This window comes from Pristiophorus japonicus, chromosome 1, assembly GCF_044704955.1.
Source record: "Pristiophorus japonicus isolate sPriJap1 chromosome 1, sPriJap1.hap1, whole genome shotgun sequence".
Lineage (NCBI taxonomy): Eukaryota > Metazoa > Chordata > Chondrichthyes > Pristiophoridae > Pristiophorus > Pristiophorus japonicus.
The window spans coordinates 271,517,690-271,533,251 of NC_091977.1; the positions used below are offsets into that span (position 1 = coordinate 271,517,690).

Below are 15,562 nucleotides of genomic sequence, written 5' to 3' on the forward strand. Positions count from 1 at the left end.
TGTTGGGGAAGATGACTCATCAGGGGAAGGCAGCAGCAGCCAAGTTCATGGCACCATGGGTGGCTCTGCTGTGCAGGAGGGCAGGAAAGAGTGGGAGAGCGACGGTGGTAGGGGATTCTATTGTAAGGGGAATAGATAGACGTTTCCGCGTTCGCAATCGTGACTCCAGGATGGTATGCTGCCTCCCTGATGCAAGGATCAAGGATGTCTCGGAGTGGCTGCAGGGCATTCTGCAGGGTAAGGGTGAACAGCCAGTTGTCGTGGTGCATATAGGAACCAATGATATAGGTAAAAAAACAGGAGGAGGGCCTACGAGCTGAATTTAGGGAGCTAGGAGTTAAATTAAAAAGTAGTACCTCAAAGATAGTAATCTCAGGATTGCTACCAGTGCCACGTGCTAGTCAGAGTAAAAATAGCCAGATAGTTAAGATGAATATGTGGCTTAAGGAATGGTGCAAGAGGGAGGGATTCAAATTCCTGGGATATTGGAACCGGTTCTGGGGGAGTTGGAACCAGTACAAACCGGACGGTCTGCACCTGGGCAGGACCAGAACCCAATGTCCTAGTGGGAGTGTTTGCTCATGCTGTTGGGGAGGATTTAAACTGGTATGGCAGGGGGATGGGAATCTATGCAGGGAGACAGAGGGAAGTAAAATGGGGGCAGAAGCAAAAGGTATAAAAGGAGAAAAGTAAAAGTGGAGGGCAGAGAAATCCAAGGCAAAAATCAAAAAGGGCCACATTACAACATAATTCTAAAAGGACAAAGAGTGTTAAAAAAACAAGCCTGAAGGCTCTGTGTCTCAATGCGAGGAGCATTCTTAATAAAGTGGATGAATTAACTGCGCAGGTAGCTGTTAATGGATATGATGTAATTGGGATTACAGAGACATGGCTCCAGGGTGACCAAGGCTGGGAACTCAACATCCAGGGGTATTCAATATTCAGGAAAGATAGACTGAAAGGAAAAGGAAATGGGGCGGCGTTGCTGGTTAAAGAGAGTAACGAAATAGTAAGGAAGGACATTAGAGTGGATGATGTGGAATCTGTATGGGTAGAGCTGTGGAACACCAAAGGACAGACAACACTAGTGGGAGTTGTATACAGACCAGCAAACAGTCATAGTGAGGTTGGGGATGGCATGAAACAGGAAATTAGGGATGCGTGCAATAAAGGTATAGCAGTCACCATGGGTGACTTTAATCTACATATAGATTGGGCTAAACAAACTGGTAGCAATACGGTGGAGGAAGATTTCCTGGAGTGTATAAGGGATGGTTTTCTAGACCAATATGTCGAGGAACCAACTAGGGAGCTGGCCATCCTAGACTGGGTGGTGTGCAATGAGAAAGGACTAATTAGCAATCTTGTTGTGTGAGGCCCTTTGGGGAACAGTGACCATAATATGATAGAATTCTTCATTAGATGGAGATGACACAGTTAATTCAGAGACTAGAGTTCTGAACTTAAGTGAAGGTAACTTCGAAGGTATGAGATGTAATTTGGCTAGGATAGACAGGCTAATGATACTTAAAGGGGTGATGATGGATAGGCAATGGCAGGCATTTAAAGATCACATGGATGAACTCCAACGATTGTACATCCCTGTCTGGCATAAAAATAAAACGGGGAAGGTGGCTCAACCGTGGCTTACAAGGGAAATTAGGGAGTGTGTTAAATCCAAGCTAGAGGCATAAAAATTGGCCACAAAAAGCAGCAAACCTGAGTACTGGAAGAAATTTAGAATTCAGCAGAGGAGGACTAAGGGTTTAATTAGGAAGTGGAAAACAGAATTAGAGAGTAAGCTTGCAGGGAACATAAAAACTGACTGCAAAAGCTTCGACAGATACGTGAAGAGAAAAAGATTAGTGAAGACAAACATAGGTCCCTTACAGTCAGAATCAGTTGAATTTATAAGGGGGAACAAAAAAATGGCAAACCAATTGAACAAATACTTTGGTTCTGTCTTCACTAAGGAAGACTCAAATAACCTTCAGGAAATACTAGGGTACCGAGGGTCCAGCGAGAAGGAGGAACTAAAGGAAATTGTATTAGGAAAATTGATGCGATTGAAGGCAGATAAATCCCTAGGGCCTGATAGTCTGCATCCCAGAGTACTTAAGGAAGTGCCCTAGAAATAGTGGATGCATTGGTGGTCATTTTCCAACATTCTGTGGACTCTGGATCAGTTCCTATGGACTGGAGAGTAGCTAATGTAACCCCACTTTTTAAAAATGTAGGGAGAGAGCAAACAGGGAATTATAGAAACATAGAAAATAGGTGCAAGAGTAGGCCGTTCAGCCCTTCGAGCCTGCACCACCATTCAATAAGAGCATGGCTGATCATTAGCCCTTTCCTGCTTTCTCTCCATACCTCTTGATCCCTTTAGCCGTAAGGACCATATCTAACTCCCTTTTGAATATATCTAACGAACTGGCCTCAACAACTTTCTGCAGTAGAGAATTCCACAGGTTAACAACTCTCTGAGTGAAGAAATTTCTCCTCATCTCGGTCCTAAATGGCTTACCCCTTATCTTTAGACTGTAACCCCTGGTTCTGAACTTCCCCAGCATCGGGAACATTCTGCCTGCCTCTAACCTGTCCAATCCCATCAGAATTTTGTATATTTCTATGAAATCCCCTCTCATTCTTCTAAACTCGAGTGAATACAGGCCTAGTTGAACCAGTCTCTCCTCCAGTCGTGCCATCCCGGGAATCAGTCTGGTGAACCTTCGCTGCACTCCCTCAATAGCAAGTACGTCCTTTCTCAGATTAGGAGACCAAAACTGAACACAATATTCCAGCTGTGGACTCACCAAGGTCCTGTACAACTACAGTAAGACCTCCCTGCTCCTCTTTTCAAATCCTCTCGCCATCAAGGCCAAAATGCTATTTGCCTTCTTCACCACCTGCTATACCTACATGCCAACTTTCAATGACTGATGTACCATGACACCCAGGTCTCGTTGCATCTCCCCTTTTCCTAATCTGCCACCATTCAGATAATATTCTGCCTTCGTGTTTTTGACACCAAAGTGGATAACCTCACATTTATCCACATTATACTGCATCTGCCATGCATTTTCCCACTCATCTAACCTGTCCAAGTCACCCTGCAGCCTCTTAGCATCCTCCTCACAACTCACACCGCCATCCAGCTTAGTGTCATCTGCAAACTTGGAGATATTACATTCAATTCCTTCATCTAAATCATTAATGTATATTGCAAATAGCTGGGGTCCCAGCACTAAACCCAGCTGCACCCCACTAGTCACTGCCTGCCATTCTGAAAAGGACCAATTTATTCCCACTCTCTGCTTCCTGTCTGCCAACCAATTCTCTATCCACGTCCATACATTACCCCCAATACTATGTGCTTTAATTTTGCACACTAATCTTTTGTGTGGGACCTTGTCAAAAACCTTTTGAAAGTCCAAATACACCACATCCACTGGTTCTCCCTTGTCCACTCTACTCGTTACATCCTCAAAAAATACTATAAGATTTGTCAAGCATGATTTCCATTTCAAAAATCCATGCTGACTTGGACTGATCCTGTCACTGCTTTCCAAATGCTCTCCTATTTCATCTTTAATAATTGATTCCAACATTTTCCCAACCACCGATGCCAGGTCTATAATTCCGTGTTTTCTCTCCCTCCTTTTGTAAAAAATGGTGTTACATTAGCTACCCTCCAGTCCCTAGAAACTGATCCAGAGTCAGTAGAATGTTGGAAAATGATTACCAATGCATCCACTATTTCTAGGGCCACTTCCTTAAGTACTCTGGGATGCAGCCTATCAGGCCCCGGGGATTTATTGACCTTACTACAGATGTACAGGGCGTTGGTGAGGCCACACCTTGAATATTGTGTAGAGTTTTGGTCTCCTAATCTGAGGAAGGACATTCTTGCTATTGAGGGAGTGCAGCGAAAGTTCGCCAGACTGATTCCCGGGATGGCAGGACTGACATATGAAGATTGGATCGACTAGGCTTATATTCACTGGAATTTAGATGAATGAGAGTGGATCTCACAGAAACATACAAAATTCTGGCGGGATTGGACAGATTAGATGCAGGAAGAATGTTCCCGATGTTGGAGAAGTCCAGAACCAGAACAGTCTAAGGATAAGGGGTCAGCCATTTAGGATTGAGGTGGGGAGAAACTTCTTCACTCAGAGTTGTGAGCATGTGGAATTCTCTACCACAGAAAGTTGTTGAGGCCAGTTCGTTAGATATATTCAAAAGGGAGCTAGACGTGGCCCTTATGGCTAAAGGGATCAAGGGGTATGGATTGAAAGCAGAAATGAGGTACTGAAGTTGCATGATCAGCCATAATGATCATATTGAATGGTGGTGCAGGCTCGATGTGCCAAATGACCTCCTCCTGCACCTATTTTCTATGTTTCTATGTATAGGAAGGACGTGATTGCACGAGAGAGGGTGCAGAAGAGATTTACTAGGATGCTGCCTGGAATGGAGGATCTTAGTTATGAGGACAGATTGGATAGGCTGGGTTTGTTCTCATTGGAACAGAGGAGTTTGAGAGGAGACCTCATTGAGGTGTTCAAAATATTGAGGGGCCTGGAAATAGTGGATAGTAAGGGCCGATTTCCATTGATGGAAGGGTCTATTACGAGGGGGCATAGCTTTAAGGTGGTTGGTGGAAGGTTTAGAGGGGATTTGAGGGGGAGGGGGCCTCTTTACGCAGAGGGTTGTGGGGATATGGAACTCGCTGCCTGGAAGAGTGGTGGATACAGAAACGCTCGCCACTTTTAAGAGATGGTTGGATGGGCACTTAAAGTGCAGTAACCTGCAGGGTTACGGACCTAGAGCTGGTAATTGGGATTAGACTGGATGACCTTTTGTTGGGCGGTGCAGATTTAATGGTAAGTACTGCAAGGAATAAAATACGGCCAGGGTGATCTCCTGGACTAGTTTTAATCACCTGGATGGGTCAGAGAGGAATTTTCCCAGATTTTTTCTCCCTAAATTGGCCTGGGCTTTTAATCTGGTTTTTGCCTCTCCCAGGAGATCACATGGCTCTGGCTGGGGTGGAGTGTAGAGTATTTCAGTATAAGGGGTGTCGCAGTTGTGTGAGTCAGACTGGTTGGGCTGGGTGCTCCTTACCTTTCCGTCATTGTTCATAGGTTTATTTGTAACCTTTAGGGTTGCTGACCAAGGGCCATTAGGCTCTCTGTCGGCGGGCACGGACACGATGGGCCAAAATGGCCTCCTTCTGCGCTGCAAGTTTCTATGTTTCTACAACTCAAACTGATATGTCCTTACTATACAGTATAAATGTACATGAGGCCCATACTTGAGAGAAGGTCAATCTGTGACCAGTTACTTTTATTACCAAGACCTAAAGTGATGAAGGTGGGTGGAGCTTCCCCTTTTAGACCTGGAAGTCCAGGTTAGGAGCGTCTCCCACAAGTTTGCCCCTTGTGGTCAATGTTCTCAAGGTGTACAACTTAGGTCAGCTTATACATGGGTTACAATGACAGTTGAATACATGACATCACCTCCCCCGCAAAGTCTTATTGGGATCACAGGTTAAGTCTCTCTGGTGGTTTACGCTCCCTTGTAGAGCGCCGGAGTTGGGGCTCCGTTTATTGGACGCTGGCCTGAATGTCTGCTGCTTACGGTGCCTCAGGCCTGTTTGGACTGCTCACAGTGACTGGGCTCTCCTCCACTTGGTTCTGGTGTTCGGTCACCTGTGGTGGTGTAAACTCTGTCGTGTTCTTCCTCTGCTTCTTCTATGGGGTTGCTGAACCTCCTTTTATAATTTGATCCACATGTTTGTGGCAGATTTGACCATTGGCAAGTTTAACTACCAAAACCCTATTCCCCTCTTTGACAATCACAGTGCCTGCAAGCCATTTGGGCCCTGCAGCGTAATTAAATACAAAAACAGGGTCATTGACAGCAATACATTGCGCCCTCGCATTCCTGTCATGGTAGTCACATTGTGACTGACGCCTGCTCTCAACAATTTCTTTCATAGTAGGGTGTATAAGGGATAACCTGGTTTTGAGCGTCCTTTTCATTAGCAGCTCTGTGGGTGGAACCCCTGTGAGCGAGTGTGGTCCGGGATCTATTGGCCAACAGGAGACGTGATAAGCGGCTTTGAAGGGAACCCCCTTGGATTCTGAGCATCCCTCATTTGATTATCTGCGCTGCTTGTTCCACCTGGCAGTTTGAGGCCGGCTTGAACAGTGCCGTTCTGACATGGTTGATACCATTTCCTGCCATGAAGTCCTGAAATTCAGTGCTTGTGAAGCACGGGCCATTGTCGCTGACCAAGACATCCGGTAGACCATGGGCGGCGAAAATTGCCCGTAGACTTTCTACCGTGGCAGAGGATGTGCTTGAATTTAAATTGGCACACTTAATCCATTTGGAGTAGGCGTCTACTACAAAAACATTTTTCCCATGAAAGGACCTGCGTAATCCACATGGATGCTTGACCATGGCTTGGCAGGCCAGGACCAGGGACTAAGGGGAGGCTTCCCTGAGTGCGTTGCCCAGCTGAGCACACGTGTTGCACCTGTGAACACAAAGTTCCAGGTCTGCATCTATCCGTGGCCACCAAACGTGAGACCTGGCAATTGCCTTCATCATGACAATGCCCGGGTGCTCATTGTGAAGTTCTCTGATAAACACCTCTCTGCCCATCTGGGGCATGACTACTTGGTTTCCCCACAATAGGCAATCGGCCTGAATCGAGAGTTCATCCTTGCGCCTATGAAACAGTTTAAACTCCTCAGGGCATGCTCCGTACGTGGCTGCCCAGTCCCCATTCAGGACACATTTCTGAACTAAAGACAGTAGCGGGTCTTTATTTGTCCAGACTTTAATCTGATGGGCTGTCACGGGTGAGCCTTCGCTTTCGAAAGCTTCAACAGCAATGACCATCTCAGCATCATGCTCAGTTGCCCCCTCAGTGGTGGCTAGTGGTAACCTGCTGAGTGCATTGGCGCAGTTTTCAGTGCCCGATCTGTGCCGAATTGTGTAGTCATAGGCGGCTAACGTAAGTGCCCACCTCTGTATGCGGGCCGATGCATTCGCATTTATAGCCTTGTTGTCGGCCAAAAGGGACGTTCGGGGTTTGTGATCTGTCTCCAGCTCAAATTTCTTGCCAAACAGGTACTGGTGCATTTTTTTTTTTTTTAAACTGCATATACACATCCTCGCGCTTCCTTTTCTACCATCCCGTAGCCCCTTTCTGCCTGGGACAGACTTCTGGAGGCACTAGCTACCGGCTGTACCTGACCATTGGCATTCACATGGTGAAACACACACCCAACCCCAAAAGGACGACGCATTGCACGTACACACAAGTTTCTTACATGGGTCATATAACGTTACCAGTTTATTGGAGCATAACATAGAAACATAGAAAATAGTTGCAGGAGTAGGCCATTCGCTGAACATGCAACTTCAGTACCCCATTCCTGCTTTCTCGCCATACCCCTTGATCCCCCTAGTAGTAAGGACTACATCTAACTCCTTTTTGAATATATTTAGTGAATTGGCCTCAACAACTTTCTGTGGTAGAGAATTCCACAGGTTCACCACTCTCTGGGTGAAGAAGTTTCTCCTCATCTCGGTCCTAAATGGCTTACACCTTATCCTTAGACTGTGACCCCTGGTTCTGGACTTGCCCAACATTGGGAACATTCTTCCTGCATCTAACCTGTCTAATCCGGTCAGAATAACAAATTGCGTGCTCGATCAAAAGTCCTTTCCTGGCTGTCCTCCCAGACCCAATCGCGACCTTTGCGTAGGAGCACGTGTAGCGGCTCTAACAGAGTGCTCAATTTGGGAAGAAAGTCACAAAAATAGTTCAGGAGCCCCAGGAACGAACGTGTTGCGGGGTCTCGGTGCTCTCTGGATCGCTTCTGTTTTGGACGCAGTAGGTCTGATCCTGTCTGCTGCTACCCTCCTCCCCAGGAATTCTACCTCTGGAGCTAAGAAGACGCACTTCGCCTTTTTCAGTCGCAGACCTACCCGGTCCAATCTGCGTAGCACCTCCTCCAGGTTGTGGAGGTGTTCTTCAGTATCGCGACCCGTGATGAGGACGTCGCCTTGAAAAACCACTTTCCTTGGAATCGACTGGAGGAGGATTTCCATATGTCGTTGAAAGATCGCGGCGGCCGAACGAATCCCGAATGGACATCTGTTATACTCAAACAACCCCTTGCGTGTCGTGATGGTGGTCAGCTTCTTCGACTCACTCACTCGCTCCTGGGTCATGTAAGCGGAGGTCAGCTCCAAATTTTGAAAAAAGTTTGCCACCGGATAGCGTCGCAAAGAGGTCCACCGCTCTCAGTAGCGGGTACTGGTCTTGGAGTGACACCCGATTGATGGTGGCCTTGTAATCGCCACATATCCTGACTGACCCATCTGCCTTGAGCACTGGCACGATCAGGCTCGCGCAGTCACTGAATTCGACTGGTGAGATGATGCCTTCCCTCAGCAGGCGGTCCAATTCGCATTCTATCTTTTCCCGCATCACATACGGCACCGCTCTGGCCTTGTGGTGTACTGGCCTGGCGTCCGGGTTTATGTGGATCACTACCTTGGCCCCCATGAAAGTACCGATGCTGGCTTGAAATAGTGAGTCAAATTTGTCCAGGATGTGAGCATGATACTCGCTCCACAGAAGAAATTGAATTGACATCACCCCATTTCCAGTTCATGACAGCAAGCCAACTCCTCCCCAGTAGTGTGGGACCGTCTCCCAGGACAATCCAGAGTGGCAACCAGTTCTCCGAATCATTGTGGGTCACGACTCCCGTGGCGCTGCCTAGCACCGGAATGATCTCCTTTGTATAGGTCCGTAGCTGTGCGTCAATCGTCAATAATTTTGGCCTCCTGGCCTTGGACACCCACAACCTTTCGAACTGTTTGATACTCATCAGGGACTGGCTGGCCCCTGTGTCTAGCTCCATTAATACTGGGATGCCATTGAGGAGCACTTTCATCATTATCGGTGGCGTCCTGGTGTATGAACTGTATATGTGCTCCACATGAACTCGCTGAACTTCAGCTTCCAGCGATTTCCCCCAATATTCATTTGGCCTCGTAGGGCTTACATCGGGCCCGTCCTCCTCATACGTCAACCTGGCTGCAGGCTTCCTGCACATACGCGCCAAGTGACCGCTGACGTTGCAGTTTCCGCAGGTATATTGCAGATATCTGCAAGCGCTGGCTGGGTGTTTGCCTCCATACCTCCAGCATGAGCTGGAGGCCCCATTGTTGGAAACAAAAGGTCCATTACCAGTCGATCATCTCTGACTATCTCTGTGACTGTCCTTAAGCGCACCATTAACAGGTGTTGATGGCCCCATTACTGGCCGCATTGTCCATTGCGATGGCATGAATCGCCGTTCAGCTAGCCATTGTCTCTGTTGAATTCCCCCTTTGGGTTCGACTACATGCTGGGGCATGTCCGATTGCCCTTGTCTGCCTAGAGAACTGTGTGCCGCGTTAACTATGTTGACTCCCTGGTTGTTTGCCGCAGTTGAGCCAAGATTTTTGTCATACATCATTCTGGTCTCTTCCTCCCCCGAGATAAATGTCTGGGCTATCAGAGCCGCCGCTTTCAAGGTCAAGTCTTTGGTCTCAATCAGTTTCCTGAAAACCCCAGCGTGCCCAATGCCCTCAATAAAAAAGTCTTGCAGCATCTCCGCTCTGCATGCATCTGGGAACTTACATAGGCTTGCCAGTCGTCGGAGATCAGCCTCGAAGTCTGGAACGCTTTGCCCTTCTCGCCGCCGGTGCGTGTAAAACCAGTGTCTCGCCATGCGCATGCTGCTCGCCGGTTTAAGGTCTTCCCTGATCAACTTACTGAGCTCTTCGAACGTCTTGTCCGCCGGCTTCTCTGGCGCTAGAAGGTCCTTCATCAGGAAGTACTTTCTGGATCCACAAACCATCAGGAGATGAGCCCTGCGTTTGTCGGCCGAATCCTGTCCCAACCATTCCTTAGTGACGAAACTTTGCTGTCGTCTCTCAATAAAGTCGTCCCAATCATCACCAACACCATACCTCTCCTGTGCTGCTAGTGGCCATGCTCGCCTGGTTTGAATCCCAGTTTCTCGTCACCAATGATATGTCCTTACTATACAGTATAAATGCACACGAGGCCCATACTTGAGAGAGGTCACTCTGTGGCCAGTTACCTTTATTACCAAGACCTCAAGTGATGAAGTGGGTGGAGCTTCCCCTTTTATATCTGAAAGTCCAGGTTAGGAGTATCTCCCACAAGTTCGCCCCTTGTGGTCAATGTTCTCAAGGTGTACAACTTAGGTCAGCTTATACATGGGTTACAATGATAGTTGAATGCATGACACAAACATTCCTTTAAATTTTGATTAATAGATACAAGGATGTATATTATAGGGTTAATTAGGTGGAAAAAATGTTTAAACAAGTCCCAGTTTGAAAGGAAACATAGTAACCTTCCCCAGTCACTCAATGGTACTATACCATCAGCCTTGGCATTTATCAGGCAGGACGAGCAGAGTCTGAAAGGGTTCCCGCCGCTGATTGCTGTCCCCTCACCCCTGCCACACAGTGCGCCCACATGGGCCTTGGGTAAGGAGATGTCCCACAATGCAACAGTCTGCCAACATTCACAGTTGAGGTTTGCACGTGCAGTATGACCACCTTGGAGAGTGATCGGATGTTTAGCAGCAGTCAGGGAACACTGTCCTAGCATGATTCACCTCTTTCAGGCAGGGAATGGAGAGCACTGGGCGAGTAAACAGAGCATTATCCTTGTTGCCAGTATAGGAGAGGAGCTGCATACTCTATTTTTCAATGTCACAAGCCAGTAAAGCATTACAATGATGTTTTTCAAAACATATCAAATGTTCAGCAAATAAATGAAAGCCACTTTGCCACTATTAATGCAGAATCTGACCTTGCAAAAAAGAATTGAGGTTTGCCAGTCAGTAAGGTTTGACAAGGTCTGGTTTGCTCTCCGAGTTTCATTTTTAAAATATCTAATTTTCATTTTTTTTTAATGATGATGTCATCAGTTCTCAAATGGTTGGCTGGATCAAACATTCAGATAAGGTACAGCACCACAAGTCGTTTCCCAAAGGCACAAACACAAAAATATCTTCTTGTCTAATCATTTTCTTTATGCAAATTCTGGGGAAAAATTTAAAGATACTGTTTTGCATTCCATAAACAACAAATTGTACCTTCATTGCTTCTGTAGTATTGCAGTGTTCAGTATTCTAATGTTACTGGACAGTGTGGAGCAGAAACATAGAAAATAGGTGCAGGAGTAGGCCATTCGGCCCTTCGAGCCTGCACCACCATTCAATATGATCATGGCTGATCATGCAACTTCAGTACCCCATTCCTGCTTTCTCTCCATATTCTTTGATCCCTTTAGCTGTAAGGGCCACATCTAACTCCCTTTTGAATATATCTAACGAACTGGCCTCAACAACTTTCTGTGGTAGAGAATGCCACTGGTTCACAATTCTCTGAGTGAGGAAGTTTCTCCTCACCTCGGTCCTAATCCTTATCCTTAGACTGTGACCCCTGGTTCTGGACTTCCCCAACATCGGAACATTCTTCCTGCATCTAACCTGTCCAATCCCATCAGAATACAAGCCTAGTAGATCCAGTCTTTCTTCATATGCAAGTCCTGCCATCCCGGGAATCAGTCTGGTAAACCTTCACTGCACTCCCTCAATAGCAAGAATGTCCTTCCTCAGATTAGGAGACCAGAACTATATACAATATTCAAGGTGTGGCCTCACCAAGGCCCTGTACAACTGCAATAAGACCTCCTTGCTCCTATACTCAAATCCTCTCGCTATGAAGGCCAAAATGCCATTTGCCTTCATTACTACCTGCTGTACCTGCATGCCAACTTTCAATGTCTGATGTACCATGACACCCAGGTCTCGTGCACCTCCGCTTTTCCTAATCTGTCACCATTCAGATAATATTCTGCCTTCCTATTTTTGCCACCAAAGTGGATAACCTCACATTTATCCACATTATACTGCATCTGCCATGCATTTGCCCATTCACCTAACCTGTCCAAGTCACCCTGCAACCTCTTAGCGTCCTCCTCACAGCTCACACCACCACCCAGCTTAGTGTCATCTGCAAACTCGGAAATATTACATTCAATTCCTTTGTCCAAATCATTAATGTATATTGTAAATAGCTGGGGTCCCAGCACTGAACCCTGTGGTACCCCACAAGTCACTGCCTGCCATTCTGAAAAGGATCTGTTTATTCCTACTCTTTACTTCGTGTCTGCCAACCAGTTCTCTATCCACCTCAATGCATTATCCCCATTACTATGTGCTTTAATTTTGCATACTAATCTCTTGTGTGGGACCTTGTCAAAAGCCTTTGAAAGTCCAAATACATCACATCCACTGGTTCTCCCTTGTCCACTCTACTAGTTACATCTTCAAAGAATTCTAGAAGATGTGTCAAGCATGATTTTCCTTTCATAAATCCATGCTGATTTGCTCCGATCCTGTCACTGCTTTCCAAATGCGCCGCTATTACATCTTTGATAATTGATTCCAACATCTTCCCCACTACCGACGTCAGGCTAACTGGTCTATAATTCCCTGTTTTCTCTTTCCCTCCTTTTTTTAAAAAAGTGGGGTTATATTTGCTACCCTCCAGTCCATAGGAACTGTTCCAGACTCTGTAGAATGTTGGAAAATTACCAATGCATCTACTATTTTTAGGGCCACTTCCTTAAATATTCTGGGATGCAGGCTATCAGGTCCTGGGGATTTATCAGCCTTCAATCCCATCAATTTCCCTAACACAATTTCCTGATTAATAAGGATATCTTTCAGTTCCTCCTTCTCACTAAACTCTCGGTCCCCTAGTATTTCCAGAAGGTTATTTGTGTCTTCCTTCGTGAAGACAGAACCAAAGTATTTGTTCAATTGGTCTGCCATTTCTTTGTTCCCCATTATAAATTCACCTGATTCTGACTTCAAGGGACCTACATTTGTCTTCACTAATCTTTTTCTCTTCGCATATCCATTGCAGGGTTGAAAGTACTTTTGCCAAACCTTCGCCCACCAGTGTATATGATTTAAAGTTACGCTAAAATATTTTGAAAATTCAAAAAATATGTAAACATGTGGAACTAATATCGCTTCAATTACAATCTCCTCCATTTGTTGTTTCTGTTAAATGTTTAAATAAATACTTCTAATTTATAATGCTGCAAGAAATTCTGCTGTGGTGCTCAAAGATGTAATTTCTGTGCAATGGCATTTTAATCAGACAGGTCCGAGCACATTAGAGTCCGTACATAGTTAAAGATATTGCACCTGATTCACGAGCTAGAATGCTTCTACATTGATACCAAGCTGTGTTGTGCATCTCATTCAACCCCAGCTGTCTAATTAAAGCAGGCAGTTCTAATCACTCACAAGTAGTTGTCACATGCAGCAGCTTACCAACCTTCCAGCAGAGGACTGGGTATTACTGGACTGTATTGCAGTAACAATGGATTACCTGAATCACAACTAGTTCAACATCCATTACACTGCATTGTTTACATTCCCAGAGCACACAGATTCCTGCCTGACACCTCCATCCTTTCACTTCAGCTTTTAATATCATTCGCCACTCAATGAGAGGAAGCCGAATTTGTCAATAGTCACTTTCAACACAAGGTGGTTAATTCAGTGCATCAACTGCAGAAAAAGACGACAGCAGCAGCCACCACCGCTGCTTCCCAGTCACACAAGACAACAGCCTTTACAGAGAAATAAAGCAACTTACTTGCAAGGCAGAAGCTGATATTACTCCATTTCCCACTTCACTCTTGTCTGCAAACAGTACTCACTATTTGCCCAAGGCCTCACCATACAGTAACCGCATCACAACTCAGCTGTGCACCAGACATGCTCAGTAATGTGACCTTCTCATTTTGGAAACTACCAAGCCACGTGAAATGCAGGGGGTTTGGATTAAACCACAGCCAGGAGAAAGGCACCTGTCTGTTGAAATACAGGTAAGAAGGAGCAAATTAAACACGACCCCATTTCATCAAGGCAGTGACAGAACTGATGAATGTTAGGTTTTATGAGGAACTTTGCAATGCAAGAATGCACTGTACAATCAGAAGTGACAGAGCAGCTTCCTCAGGGTGTTCAGTGCTTCATGAAAAAAAGCCTCTTTTTCTTTAAGCAAGATCACAGAATATGTTATTCAGTAAGCCAGAGTGTTACATTGCTCATCAGTGATTATATCTATTTACCATTCCTTTTTCTGGACCTTTTCTCAGCTTGCATTGAAGCCCAACAAGAAATGAAAGCATATTACATGCTTTTGATTACAGGAGAGCATTGCAAGTTCAAACTACTCAAGTCTACAGAACTATTAAACACATTTAAACCTCCATGTCACACGCCAACCGAATTTCCTCCTCAGCCTTTAAATTTAGGCCTCAAAAAAGTAAACTTCCGTGGACTGATTTTAACCCCCAAAACGGGCAGGAAAACAAAATGTAAAAATATGGATGCCACCTCCAGCCCACCCAGTTGCGGATTTAGCGGAGGCAGAATGGGGGGCAGGCAGCCAAACTACTCTCAGGAGGCTGCTCATATAGTACACTGGATATATGGAATGTGCTTTGATCAAAGGCTGTTAATGTTCTGTTGAATTAACTCCTTGAAACAAAACTTAGTGAATATCTGGTTAAGAACAGGACTTTTCTGCTGCCCATCCTTGCTGCTCCTCTTCCTGTTCTTCACTCCAAAAGAGTGCAGGTACAGCAGCACCCATAATCAGCTTCTCCTTTTCCGAGTCGAGGGTTTCAAAGTCACAGTCTCAAACAATTCATTATCACAAAACCGTAGCCCACAATGAACTGATAAGCACCTGTGAGTACAGAAGCTGAATTTAAATCACGCCTCCTTAACTTTAAGCACATCGATAAAGTTGTGACTGATCTCGCCACCCTTCCCCAGGTGACGTTGCCAACCCATGGGAACCCCATACTCCAGCAGTTAAAGTCATATTGGGGTCCAATTGCATCATTGCACCGCGATTTAAAGATGTTGATGAGCATCCTGCCTCTCCATGGCGGGAGATTCGTCAGCCCTGATAATTGTCACCATTCAAATCGTGGAGGTCGGGAACATACCCTGTGTTATGTATGTAAACATTGTGACTGTGTAAAACTTGCCACCAGAGGACCAAGGGTCACCTGCACACCTTGTGCAAGGGAGTATAAAAGGTCATCTGCCATGCTGCTTAGGCACCCTGGAGTTGTATTAAAGAAACTAAGGTCACATCAGTTTTATCTCACAATACTCAGTCTTGTGGAGTCCTTCCATACTTAACACCCTGAAGCACCCTTGAAGGCTCAGGAATTCTCTATTCAAAGTCAATTAGGTTTACAAACAAGCATACGAAAAATGATGGACAGGAAAAGACCTACTGGTCCATCCAGCCTGTCCCGTACAGGTTTGAAGCCTTGTGCTACTTCCCATGATGACCAGCACGCTGTCGAGGCGGAAGAGAGTGCAGATGAGCTCTTCCA

At 45.8% G+C, this 15,562-nt stretch overlaps 1 protein-coding gene across 1 annotated transcript in view; it reads right to left on the reverse strand.

Moving 5' to 3' along the window:
• The window catches only part of LOC139247801 (oxidation resistance protein 1-like), a 297,497-nt gene extending 283,605 nt beyond the window's left edge, over nt 1-13,892 (reverse strand). Inside the window, exon 1 of the mRNA XM_070871805.1 lies at nt 13,798-13,892. The gene's annotated coding sequence lies outside the window, so the exon portion shown is untranslated. The remainder of the gene's footprint in view (nt 1-13,797) is intronic.
• Between the last annotated feature and the right edge of the window lie 1,670 nt (nt 13,893-15,562).